At 50.2% G+C, this 13553-nt stretch overlaps 1 long non-coding RNA gene across 1 annotated transcript in view; it reads right to left on the minus strand.

Annotated features, from left to right (window-relative positions):
- Nucleotides 1–13553, minus strand: part of LOC121138815 — a 224649-nt gene that overhangs the window by 148676 nt on the left and 62420 nt on the right. Inside the window, exon 2 of the long non-coding RNA XR_005875672.1 lies at nucleotides 129–341. This is a non-coding gene — a long non-coding RNA (uncharacterized LOC121138815). The remainder of the gene's footprint in view (nucleotides 1–128; nucleotides 342–13553) is intronic.

A 13553-nucleotide genomic window follows, 5' to 3' on the forward strand; every position in this document is an offset into this window, starting at 1 on the left:
TCCGGCTTCATGTGCTTTGTTTGCACAGTTATCTTCTCGAGCCTGACACTGCATGCCGAATACAGGCTGATATATTCCCCTACCTGCCATATCATTGATAAAGGATAGCCCGGCTTCAGGTTCATTACCTGTCATTACACCATGTACATGTCTGGGGGCCAGAGCATCAATTCTTCTTGAGTCACTCCAGCAGTATAGCCTCCCAGTCGGAGCTCCAGGTTCAAGAATCTGTGGCTCACTGCTCAGCGCTGGGTAAGCCCCAAGTCATTCTCTCTTCCTCTTCTGCCAGGCCTAATCTTCAGGGATGGGGAGACTTGAGGTCCTGGTGCTTCAGAGGGGATCTGCAAGGAGAATAGAGGTCTCCATCAAAACTAGGCCAAGACATACAAGTCCAGGTGTGATCTGTTCTGGAGTTTTCTACCCAGCCTTTTAGTGTTCTTTATTATTAGATCTCACAGTGCCTGGTGGCTATAGCATGTAGGGTTCCCACTGACAGTGGTCTGATGACAGGCTCAGCACATGATGAGCGTGCGTACACGTACACACACACACACACATACACACACACACACACACACACACACACACACACACACCACTCCTGACTTCTTACTTGCACATACTTCATTCTATCTACTCGGAAGAACCCCTTTCAGTCAGGTGCTAGCCATCATTCTGGCTTCAATTCAGACCCACCAACTGGACCTCCAAGCTGTCCCAATGTTCTGGGACAGGAAGGAAATGGATGCTCTCACTCCGCCAATGAGAGAGGCAGAGAATACCACACTCCTCTGTTTGTCAAACCCTGGAGCAAGACTTTGGGTTGCTGGAGGCTGGGAGCTCCAGGAAGACCACCCTCCTATGGCCCATGGTGAATGTCTTCCTAGCCCTTTATCTCAAAGGAAGAGACAAGAAAAGAGATATACCACCACCTCCCTCCAAGCAAAGCAACAAGGACACAGACACTGGTCCCACTGAATCCTGACATTTCAGGGCCAAGACTATGGGTCATATTCTGCAAGGAGGAAACATAAGACCTCCAGCTGCTGCTGTGCCACCTGCTTTGGACACTGGGACCACACTGGCTGCAACCCCCTCCCATCAGGCCTGGTCTCCATCTTGCTGCCCACAGGGCTGAGATACACTCAGGGACCTCTTGGCCTCAGTGGACCAGTTGCTGAGAAGGAGCTGTGAATGGAAAACAGCCCAGGTGATGGACCCTTCAGAAAGAGGAAGCACCATGCGCAGGGTTCAGGTAGCCAAAACACCAAAGTGCACACCTTCTTTCCTCTGGCCCATATGGACTGCTGAAGCTAGAGGATGACAATGACTTACATGCCACACATACAACCACTGCACCCTGGAAATTGCTTTTGCATCCTGTTTGTAGTAGCTCTATGAAGAGTATTTCAAAGATGAGGAAACAGAAGCATAGAGAGGTTGGGATGGCTGCCAAACATCACATAGTAAGTTGGAGAAGGCCAAGGCTGGCCTTTCCACTTTTATTTGTCTTTTTTTTTTTCAGGAAGCATTCCTATGCTAGGTTAATTTCATCCCCAGAGGATGAGGTCTGAGTGAGAGTAAAGCAAGAGGCCACTTGTCTTGTTAGGGAGCAGGCAAGGCAGTCATCACGCCTTTGGTCTCTTCTCCAAAGAAAAGTCTAAGAAGGGTAAGTGAGAAGCAGGAAAATGGTTGGAGAGATAGTGAGGCAGCAGGAGCATCTCAGGCCCAGGGAGAAGTGGCCATGATCAAGTGCTACATAACTACCAGCCCCCAGCTACCTCCCCACAGCTCTGCACCTGAGGACCTTCTTCACCAGGCAGCAAGCAGCCTCTTTGGAAGGCAAGATGGGTACTATTATTCCCTTTGAAGGGTACATGTATGCTCCACATGCTCTCTTACATATGTGATCTATTCCTGAGAACTGAAGAGAAGGACAATCAATCCTACAGGATCCTGCCCATGTGAAGAAAGGGCCCTCACCCTGAACAATGACTTCTCAGCTTGATTATGAAGCAGATCTACTACTAGCACACTGGATTTTCATCTAGGTCAGCCATCCCTGGCCATGGCAGCCAGAGCTAGCCTGACTCTGGAGCAAGCAGCCAGGGCAGGTAGCAGATCCTGATGGAGGTAGGAAGATGATCCCAAACAACAATGGCCCCAAGTAGCTTGTGCAGCCCCTCATGCCTGCCTCCAGGCAGCAGAGGACCAGGCACAACACATAAACCACAGGGAAAAACAAAAATCAGCTCCTGGTATTAGCGGTACTTGTTAAGTGAGCCCCACTATGTGTACAGGTGCAGTGGGGGAAGGGAAGGAGCTGCCCTTAAAAATCAGGCCACTATCCTGGCCTGCTGGTAACACAGTCACCTGGATCATCTGGTGCTGGACTGACAGCAAACGGTAGAGCAGCCACATCTTTGCTGACCCGTGTGTGTGCGCGCACATGTGTGTGTGTGTGTGTGTGTGTGTGTGTGTGTGTGTGTGTGTGTGTGTGTGTGTGTGTGTGTGTGTGTCTGTGCAGGAACAGCATGTCCTGGCCCTCCTGTGGGGTGGGGCTGAAACATATTCACAGCAGATGGTGCTGTCACCCTCTCTCCAGGATTCTCATTCCTAATTATCTGTGCTGTCAGCCAAACAATTAACCCTCAAAGAAAAATTGCAATGTCCACCCCCAACCATATGAAAAGGCAATTTTCCCAAGGGCGAGAGATACCTAGGGCAGTCTTGTGCTCAGCTCCTGATCTCACCATCCTCTGGCCTTGGAAGTCTGTCTCTGGCTTTGAGGCAGCCTCCCCCACTTCCTCTGACCCTGAGATCGTTCCTGTAAAAGGAGGAGCCGGTCCCAAGGCCCTCCCTGAGCCACAGGGAGTTACCAGCCCACATTGCCCTTCATCTGAATTTGGGGTTTGCTTGGAGCAGAGGCTGAGCTTCTTTTTCTGCTCCTTCATCATTTATTCCATTGTGGCACATGTACCATGCCTCCTCAGTCTCCCTGACCCTCTTCCCCAGCAAGAATTTGAAGAGGCTGCTTTTCTATAGCCCCATTTCCTGAGAAATCTAAATGCATGCATCAAGGAGAATTCTGTCTAGTGCCTCCTACTGCCCCTCTCCTCTCCTCACAGGCAAAAGCTCCAGAAAGGGTCAGGGAGACTGAGGAGGCATGGTCCCTGGACAGAGCTGCAGAGGGCGGGGTGCTGTAATACACAAAGTCTCCCTAGCCCATCTCCCACTGCTGCACCTCTCAAGTCTCATGGCCACCACCCGGCAGGTGCCCATTAGACCGTAGAGTGAGTGCACCAGAATGCCTTCCCCCAACAGAACTGTCTAAAAGGAGAATGCGCACAGAACCAAGACGTGGTGTCAGTCAGTTAAGAGGGCTATTGTGTAAAGTCCCATCCTTGAGTCGACTTCACCCATCACCATGCTGTGGCATGAAGAGCAGAAGGTTCTACAGGAAGGCTCCTCAGGAATCTCAGGAAGTGCTTTGGGGATGACAGCTCCCCAGGTCACTTTTCATCAATGCCATCAGAGAGACCGAGGGCTCAGCCCTTCACAAAGAGAAGGAACAGGCTTGGCACATGTGACCTCAGTCTTGTTCCACAGACTAGGGCATGTGGAGCAAAAGAAAATGTCAAGACAGGGGCACCGTCTGGTCCACTGAAATTCAGATAGCCCCTCTGAGACAGGGGGATGCCCTAGGTACCTGGGGAAGGGGTGCAGAAAGTGGGTAGATGGTGGACCAGGAGCTGGACCTCCTTTCTCACCACCACTTGCCCTGCCCAAGCCTTGTGACAGCTTTCCTCCTGCTCCCTATGGTCCACTGTACCCCAGCACACACCCCTCTGTGCCTGAGGGGCACAGGTTCCCACAGCTCCTCCACACAAAGGGGCTGTGTTTATATTCATATAGGGAATTGCCCACTCAGAATGTGCTCGCAGGCAACACATGTGAGTGTGCCCCCTGCTCGGGGCCCATGTGGGACTGACGCCAAAGTCTGGCTGGAGACATTTCTAAATATGAGTTTGGCAGCAAGAGTCAGGTTCCCAGACCTCCTTGGCCCAGGAGACCCTGCCAGGATTCTCCAGGCGGTTTGAGAGACAGAGCTGGGGCAGGGGGATCAGGAGACAACCAGGCGGTGGGAAGCATGGCCCAAGCCCCTGGAAGCCCTGTGCCTTGTTAAGAGAAGAAAAAGGATTACCCAGAGCTCAGCGCCTGATCAATTGCCCACAACCCTTGCAGCGGGGATGAGAACGCCATTGCCTTCTCAACTGTGCATGGATTAAAAATACACAAATGGAATCTGTTTCCTACCCCTCTCCTCAACCCCCTGAAGCCTGGGATGCTTGTTAAAAATAGCCTTGCTGTGGCAGGGATCCTGAACAACCCAATGGCTGGCAGGAAAATGAAGGCACCATTGAAGAGGTCTCTGTTAAGTGGCTACCCTTGATAAGCGGGACAGGGAAAGTTCCAGAGGAAGGCTGCCTGTCTCAGGGGTCTAAGGATACACTCTGCATGGCTTGGACCTTTAATAGCAAGCAGACCTTTATTCTATGGCCCAGTGTGAGCTGCATCTTCCTGCCTAAGCTTTGGGCAGGATTGATGCTGAGTTAGCAAGCCAGCATCATGGTGCAGGCTGGCGAGGTAGACAGGCCACCAGAAACAAAGAAGCCAGCATCATCCAGGGAGAGATGAATCCAGGGCTTGACCTCAGCACAGACCTGAGTTCTCTGGGCCTGGTTGCTTGCTGTAAAAGGCAGCAGACAGATTTGATGCTAAGCTATTTCTTTTTCACTTCCTGATGTGCAAAACAGCTATCTGCCCCTTGTATCTTCACACAGTGAATGGCAAAGGAAATTGGCTTTGAGTGCATTGGGCAAGGGTAGGAGGGGCAGGAACCAGGGGTTAGTGCAGGAGGAGATGCTGTTCTAAGAGTACAGACCCACTTCCAGCCTTACTGATGAGGAGTACAAGTTTGGTACCTAAAGGCTTTCTGAGTTTGAATCCTGCCTGACTTGGGCTATCAGTAACTAACACACTCAAGTGAATTGCCTTTAGAATGGGTGCAAATTGGCCTCCTCATCCTGCCATTCAGCTGGAGCTCTGGGCCATATCTCATCTCAGGGTAGCTGAAAGTAGAGACTCTGGAATGGGCTTTGCATCCCAGCCCTACCAGCAATGAGCTGTGTGACCCTGAGTAAGCACGTTGACTTCTCTGTACTTTAGCTTCATCTATAAGGTGGAGGTGAAAGCAGCGAGGGGTTGTTGTGTTACTCAAGCCCACACTTCTGCCCTTAGCAGCCATCTTGGCTCCTAGTTGTCAATCTTGCATAGTCTATGGATTTGGCTTGTAGAATTTCCTTATACTCCCACGCTGGTAGGGCATCCTACTGGCCTGGTCCCTTCCCTTTTCACTTCCTCTGCCTGCTCAGAAGCTTGCACACCTGGTCTGTGCCTCCTAGCCTGGAGCTTGGCAGGATGCAAGCTTGAGATCAACAATCTTCAGATGCATGCAGTGTCCTAACACAAATACAGGTGCTGACCTGCAGGTCCCTGGTGAGGTGGGAGTGTGCATTTCTAATAATCTCCCTGGGGACAGCCAAACCACTCCACTGGTCTGAGACCATTAGCAAGGACTGTGTTAATGTGGGGAAACAGAGATGCTGGTGGGGAAACAGGGACCAAGGAGGCCGGTCACCCGCATCAGAGGAGGAACAGTGGTGGCTCAGTGGTGGCTCAGTGGTGACCACGTGACTTCAAGAGACACTGGGGAGGAAAACAAGTTACATTACCTAACCTATATATTCAACTCTACAGGATGGAACCACCTAGAACACATTTCCAACATGCTAACGGATAGAGCTGAAGGTACTCATGGTGGTTTTGTCTTCAGCACTGGCCTGTGCATGAAAATTGATGGTGGGGCTATCAGTGGGGGAGCTGCAGAGGCTGTGTTAGCAATGTCTGTTTTCATGCATCTATCATCTTCTATTTTTTCCTGAGGTTTTATCATCTTTATAATTTAAATTTTATTTTCTATATATTCTCAGATGCCCACTTCCCAGAACTGCCTGTTATTCTTTGTTATAGAGGTTTTATGTATTTTTTTTTTAGCACAAACTGCCATTGTTGCAAAGGCTGGAAAATGGAGCATTAAATCTTCTCAGTCAAACCCCAAAATACAGCAACTCGGATTGTGTTTTCCCCGAGAGCCAAGAGTCCAGCGCTTTGCGAGGCTGGCGCCATCACCTCTCACTATAGCAACAGGGAGACCTTGGTAACCCCGAGTGCGGTTATTAAGAGTAAAAATAGGAAGTGTGTGGAGAGACACTGGGTGAGAAGCTGTGGCAGACCTGCTGGGCAAGCTGGATTTGCAACCCTCTCTTGTAGGAAACAGAAGGCAAAGCCCAGAGTCTGGGAGCGGGCTCCCCCGAGAGTACTGGAGCACCTGGTGTTTTCCTCTTTGTTGTCTGCTCCGGAGCTACTTGCTGCCTTTCACAGTAGTTCCAGGCAAGTCTGAGAGTGGGCTCCTCTAGAACAGCAATCACAGAACATTCTGGAGGGGGATCTTCTTGTCCCTGTTACATGTTGGGCTCTGGAGGGGGATGTTCTTGTCTCTGTTACATGTTGGGCTGTTGGCACTACTCTCACCTCCCTGCCCAGGTGGCTCCTGAGTAGCTTCCCTGGCTTCCCAGCAGTATTCAGCCCTGACAGACACCTCATTGGTGCACAGTCTCCTCAGCTTGCCACTGGACAGATGTTTCAGGCTCCCTAGCATCCCATCTAGGTCTTGGCACCACCTTGGCAGAGCTGCAGAGAGTCCCAGCCCTGGTCTGACTGATCCTGCTACAAAGCACAATTGCTTGAAGCCAGGCTGCTATTATCCCAAACCCATTTTGTGCTACAGTGAGCCAAGCTCAGGACCCTGGCTCTGCATCCACCAAGCTGTGGAATTTGGGGCAAGCCACTCCTCTCTCTGAAGCACCGCTACACCATCTGTGAAACCAATGATGAGTTGTGTGATCTCTCAGTCCTCACTGCTTCTCACTCTGATGCTAACGGAACAGACAGAAAAGTGATTTTTTGAGACAACTAAACATCATTCCCTCAAGTAAGGAAGTGTATTTTATTTTAACCTCACTGCATGAAGTATGTTTTTAAACACTTACAGGCTTCTCTTCCTTTTGTAGGGAAGAATGTGTGATGTAAAATCCATTCTTGGACATCCTTCCAGATCTTGTTCTACAAAGCTCTTAGAGGACGAAGAGCCTCAACGTCTCCCAATCTCACCTCACAATGTCAGGTACTGTCTCCACGACCCTGGCTTTCTTTCCTCTCTCACCTTTCTTCTGAAGTCAGGGTCCCAGCCATCAGGCCACCTAGCTGGGCGTGACTGGCCAAAGCAGCTGCCTACATTGTTCTTAATACACAACTCCAGGCTGGACAACCACATCTTGAGCAGGGGTGGGAAGGGTGTGTGGGGGAGGGGAGCAAGGGCACTGCAGCTGTACGCTGCAGGAGAGCCTTCCTTGCTTTGACGCTGCATCTATGTGCTGTGTGAGAGCGGCCGCTGGCCTTCTGCTCCAGGTGAGTGGGGGTGCCTTTCTCTTGACCCTCTGTCTGAACAGGCACACCCTTAATATTGCCCGCTGGTTTTTCTAGAGCACATTTACAGATCATCAGAGGTGCTGACATTACTGAGGGGCCAGACAAGAAAGTGAGGCAGGCCATAGACTTTCACCCCAACTCCTGCAAACAAAGCCCCACCTTCACTCTGCCCTTGTCTATGGCTTCCCACAGGAGAGAACTCCCATGGGGATTTCTCATTCCTGTATCTCCAAGAAGCCTTGAGAGTTCCCAAGGCAGGGATAGTGTCTATCTAGACCCAGGACCACTGAGTGGGTAGTACTTATGTATGCATCCTCCTCTCCCTGCAGGTGCTGAAGCATAAACCCCTCTGTCTCTACTCCTTCCATCAGGGACAAGCCAACTTCCACTAATGTGGCTTTGCCTGCCAGATAACCAATGGCCTCCTCTGTTTCCTGCCCCAGCCAATCACTGTGTCAACAATCCCCCAACCCCATGCCCATCCATGTCCCATCCCTGGACATCTAAACTTCCTGCCCAGTGATACAGTCAGCAAGGAGTCTGGGGGTTGGAGCAGAAATGAAAATTCCAGTTAGCCTGTGTGCAGACTGTTTTTAGTTATATTAGTGGCATCTATGAAAAGGCCAGGCACCCTTATTACATAAAAGGAAGGTCTGGGGGACAAGACAGAGAAATCACTTTGAGACTAAGACCATGCGGTCAACAGCAAGAAAGCAAAGAGCAGGGTAGAGGATACAGTTAGGGACTAGGGATGGAGAAGGAGCAGGGAGCCTAGAAGGCCCCAGCCCTGCTGGATCAAGCCTCCACCCACCAAGAGGGCTGGCAAGAGGGTTGGCAGCCTCTGCCAGCCCACAGCCCTGTCTTCTTGGCCTGGGAGTAGTACGGTAGCACCAAAATGGGCCAGTACTATAAAAGCATACAAACTTTGCCAGAGACTAATACCAGGAGCCAGGAGTCTTAGGGGATAAGTTCAAACAGCCATCAAAACAACCCTGCCCCAGAACTGTACCTAGCTCTGTTTTGTTGCCTGTGTTCCCATGGGAGGAGAGGAATATTTAGTCAATGTCTGGGCCAGACTCTAAGGCAGGCCAAGATTATAATTCAGTCCCAGATACACCCATCCCTGGGTCACCAAAGGTCCTGGTCCATATCCTATTTTTACAGATGCCCCAGAGAATAATCAACCAACGGTCACATCACCTGTCAATGGGAGGTGCGGATGGGAATCATATGCTCATTCCAGAGCCTATGCTCTTGGCTGCCACCTTCCCAGAAGTACACAGTTGCCCAGCAGGCACAGACGTGACTGCCTGGCTGCTCTCTTCCCAGGAATGCCAACACTCTGGATGAAATCACTACATGTCACCTGGAGGTGGTGTTGGCAGGATTACCCCCTCGGGTCTGTCATTCTAGCAGTCGAAACATAGACCCATCACCTGGCTACGCCCGCTGCAGCTTCTGCTCCAGAAGCTCCAGGAAGAAGCCATGAGAGTGGGACAGAGGTACCACTTGAGCGGTGAGAAATGACCAGGACACCGGCCACTGTAGAAAACTGATTGACTTCTGAGTACAGCCCTTGAGTGACACTGGAAACAGAGGGCAGGCAGGCTTGAGAAGTATCTATGGGTGGCTTAGTGGCACATCTCTGCCCATGCAAACCAGGTGAGGGAAGACTCAAGAAGAAAATAATTTCCCCCTTTGTCCATTTCCCAGCATAGGATGGGTACTGACAAAGGACATGGTGGAAAACAATGAATTCTCTTGACAGCTAGAAGACAATGCTTAGGGCTCCATCTTCCCTGTTGGCTTTATCTCTTCCATGGCTCCCAACACCCCACCCCAATCCACCCCACCCCATCTAGCATAAGCTACACAAAAAACTAGTAGCTGCATTTGCTCTTCCATTTAATGGCAGCAGTGAGACCTTGCTGAGAAGACGGTCTACCTGAGGCCATGGTGCTCCCATGAGGGTAGGTCACACAGATCCCAGTTCAGAAACTCTAAGATGTCTTACAATGTGGAAGTGATGATACCCAGGCCCAGTGCAGAGTAAGACCAAGCTTCACCATGGGGAGGATCTACAGCACCCCTCAGGCCTCAGGGGGTGCTTTTCAGCTGGCGATTGGGGTCCAGTACACAGGGTTTGAGATGACGAGGCATCTCAAAATGCCAGACTATGGTGGGAACACACAGTTCTGTCACCCTGGAGTCAGTTTTAAAGAGAAGAGACTGAAAGGATTGTCACAGAGACACCAGGACTCTTCGGTTGTGTCAGCACCCAACAAGCACTGGGCACAATGTGTTCCTCCACTGACCCAATGCAATGGTCTGGGGGCCACAGCACTTATCTACATAACTCTGTGTTGAAAATCAGGAGTCTTCTGGGTACCTGTGACAACCCTACACTAACTAGACTGCTTTTTTCATTGTTTTGAGTAGGATATCAGCTTTGGTGTGGTGACAGGCTGTTTATGGGGTTTTTGTTGCTATTTGTTTGGGGTGGTTTGGGGGTATTATTATTGTAACAAATTTCCAAAACCTGAATGATTTAAACAACAGGAATTCATCTCTCAGCTGTGAGGGCCAGAAGCTAGAAAATGTCTCCCTGGGCCCAAAGCAAGGTGTCAGCTGCTGTTGTTGTGACAAACTTTTTTTTTGAGGGACACAACATACACATCTACTCATTCTAGATAGGAAAACTATAACAGATGAAACACAGACACCACTAAAGTCCAGTGAAGTGACTCAATGAGTTTTACCGAGGTTACTTACAGGAATATGGCCGAGGGGTTACTTACAGCAGAAACAACTCTAAGATAGTTGCATCACCACAGTCCGCCCTAGGGGTGGATGACAACTCACAAAGATGGCAGCCTGGAGCACATTGCTCAGCCTGTGGGCAGCTCAACAGGTTAGAGAGGGTCCTTTCCAGGTGCCTCCGATGGCCTAAACACCCTGCTGGCTTCTGCTTCTGTCAGGAAGCTGGTCTGGTCTAAAAGTTCTCTTGGCAGCTTATCTTCCTTCTTTCTGAGGATTCTTGGCTCCTATTGCTTATTCCGGCAGGGAGCAGCCTAGTGGATCTGGTCTGTTTCAGGGCTTCCTGAAGCTTTCCCCCCCGGCCCCGAGTTGTTTTCCTGCTTAAGGAGCTTCTAGTATGATGGGATGTTTCAATCTCAGAGAAAGGTTTTGCATACAGCTGAACAATATTCCCTCCTCTATTCCTGCTGGAGGTTTCAGAGGAAGAAGGGGACTTGACAGGAGACTACCTGTGTCTGTTGGCTTTGGGATTTCTCTCTCCACCTTCAAAGCCACCACAGACCTCTCTGGCAGTACTGATCTGATCCCAGATAGGAAAGTCATTATACAAAAATACTGTCTGGGAGGAACTAGGAATGCAACTGTCTCATTCATTCCTGCAGGCAATTCTCTGACTTTCCCATGAAGACAACAGGTGTTTCAATGGCATTCCAGTCTTAACTTAAGCAGAAGTGATGAACTTGTTCCTGAGAGTTTCCTGCTGGAAGCAGCCTGTGTACTATTTCTAGACATGGTTCTCACACGCATGCCCCCAAACCCCATCACACCTATGAGAAAACTTGTGATTTGAGTTACTATTCTATTGCTTTGAAAAGACACCATCACCAATGCAACTGGGGGCTCACTTGCAGTTCTGGAGGGTTAGTCAATGACCATCATGGCAGCACAAGGCAGGCATGGCATTGCAGCAGTAAAGCTGAAAGCTTTACATTTTGATCCACAGGCAGCAGGCAGAGAGAGAGAGAGAGAGAGAGAGAGAGAGAGAGAGAGAGAGAGAGAGAGAGAGAGAGAGAGAGAGAGAGAGAGAGAGAGAGAGTGAGTGAACCTAGTTTGGACATTTGAAACATTAAAGCTCACTCCTAGTGACACACTTCTTCCAACAAGGCCACACCTACTCCAACAACGCCATACCTCCCAATCCTTCTCAAATAGTTCCACTAACTAGGGACCAATCATGCAAACATATTAGCACCAGACTCATTCAATCCACCATAAGGAGATAACATAATTGATTCATCATGCCAAAAAGACCTGTCTGTCCTTCTTTTCAAACCCTTAACCCCAAAAGCAAGTAGAATTGGGTTTTTCTTTCCTCATGGCTTCTGGGTCTAATGGACTTGACCCTAGATCTGAAAGACATGTAATTTCCTGTTCTTTCTGGCAAGTCTCGTAGCAATTCCACCCCCTTCCTCCAGTCAGGAAGAGGAGCAGCATGGCTTTCCAGGTCTGCATAAAGAGGCGTCAGCTACACTGGCTGTGCTGTCATGAGCCTCCCAGCCTTTTCCACTGCTCCTCAGCAGCCCTTGAGCATCCAGGCCCCAGGCTTGCTGATGTCTTTTAATACCTCTGGGCACAGGGGCCCCTAGTCTCACACCAGCACAACATTTGGGTCTCAGAGAAGGGTTCTTCCTATATGGACCAGTTCTGCCTACCCTGTCTCTCCGGCCCCAAGTGTGCCATCAATCTCTGCTGTACCCAGCTTTCCCTGCAGTGTTTACCTAACTCCTACCCACTGTCCATTGGCCCCTAGAGAAGATTGCCATGGAAATTCCCTCCAAGGTGACTCAGGATGGTACAGTAAAGTTGCTTCTTTCCATCCTTGGCATCTCTGACTTGTAAAATAAGCCTCTAAGAGCTCTGGGGTTGGAAGGACAGAGTCTGGGAGGAAGGCTAGAGTGAGTGGGGTAGGGAAAACCCTGACATATAGCCTGGAAACCATACCACACAGATCAGTCGTGAACTACTAATGCAAATCTGTTTTTCAAAATGCAAGGCCTGCTCTGAGCTTATGGACCTGGCTTCTTATCCTGACCCAGGTATGGGAGGCCCCTCTCTCCACCAGCAGGAGCACTGACTGTACTGCACAACTCTAGGAAGTGCTATGCAGTGCTGGTCTGTATGCATTGCACAGCGTTGCATGTTCACATGCTGCCCATTTTCCAGGGCCTGCCTGCTTCTAGAAACCACCCAAACCACCCATATCACATACTCACTCCTTATGCCTGACTTCCTTGGAGTTTAGCCTCCCCCTGTCCCACCCCAGACATTTGAACCACATGTTTTCTTAACTGGGGCTGACTGGAGGAGGTGGGGATATGTCGTTCATCAGACCGTATGTGCCCTGGCAGTGGTGACTAAGTACTAAGTCCAGAGGGCTGAGAAGGTAGCAAAGACCTTCACGGAAACCAGCAACAGCAAGCAGACCTTGGGAACTTGTTGGATGTGTTCTTTCTGTGCCCTGTCTCGTCCCTCTTGAATGGGACACCATGGTGGTGGGGCCCAACACCTGTTTTAGCAGGTCACCAGGCAACTTAGATACGCATGTGATGTTTGAAAACTACCCAGCTACAGGTGCCTTAGGGTGCCCTTGATAGCATTGCTGAAGTGCCAAACAGTTTTCCAACTGGGAAAGGGGCTGGCACAATTGAGGATGCTCACCTGGGTCACCACAACCCCTATGCCTCCTTGATTTTAGAGGGTCTCCCAGAGGAGCAGCACAGAAAGCCTTCCCAGGCTGGAGCCAGCTGCAGGAAAATAGCGCAGGCCAGGCAGCCTTAGCCTCCTCCAAGAGGCTTCCTGCTCCACAGCCTCTCCCTGGTCCAGCTAACTGGGTGGTTAAATTATTCAGCAACCAATTAAAGCTTAACAATGACCCTGTCTCCCAGCCCAGTGATTCTCCAGGCTGCTGCCAGCCATGGCAAATGCTTTTCCAACACAAAACAGAGAATGTTCAGGAATTTAGCACCAGGAAGGGCCTCCTCTATTCACCCCCATACTTTATCAGAGCCTGCTCACACAACCCTCCCCCAATCCTACCTCCTAGGGCATATCTGGGTAGTTGGGCAGACCAGACTCAGGGCTGCCAGGAACAAACTGCAAATCCAAACACTGAACCAGTCTCCACG

This window comes from Mesocricetus auratus, unplaced genomic scaffold, assembly GCF_017639785.1.
Source record: "Mesocricetus auratus isolate SY011 unplaced genomic scaffold, BCM_Maur_2.0 Super-Scaffold_6730, whole genome shotgun sequence".
Taxonomy (NCBI): Eukaryota; Metazoa; Chordata; class Mammalia; order Rodentia; family Cricetidae; genus Mesocricetus; species Mesocricetus auratus.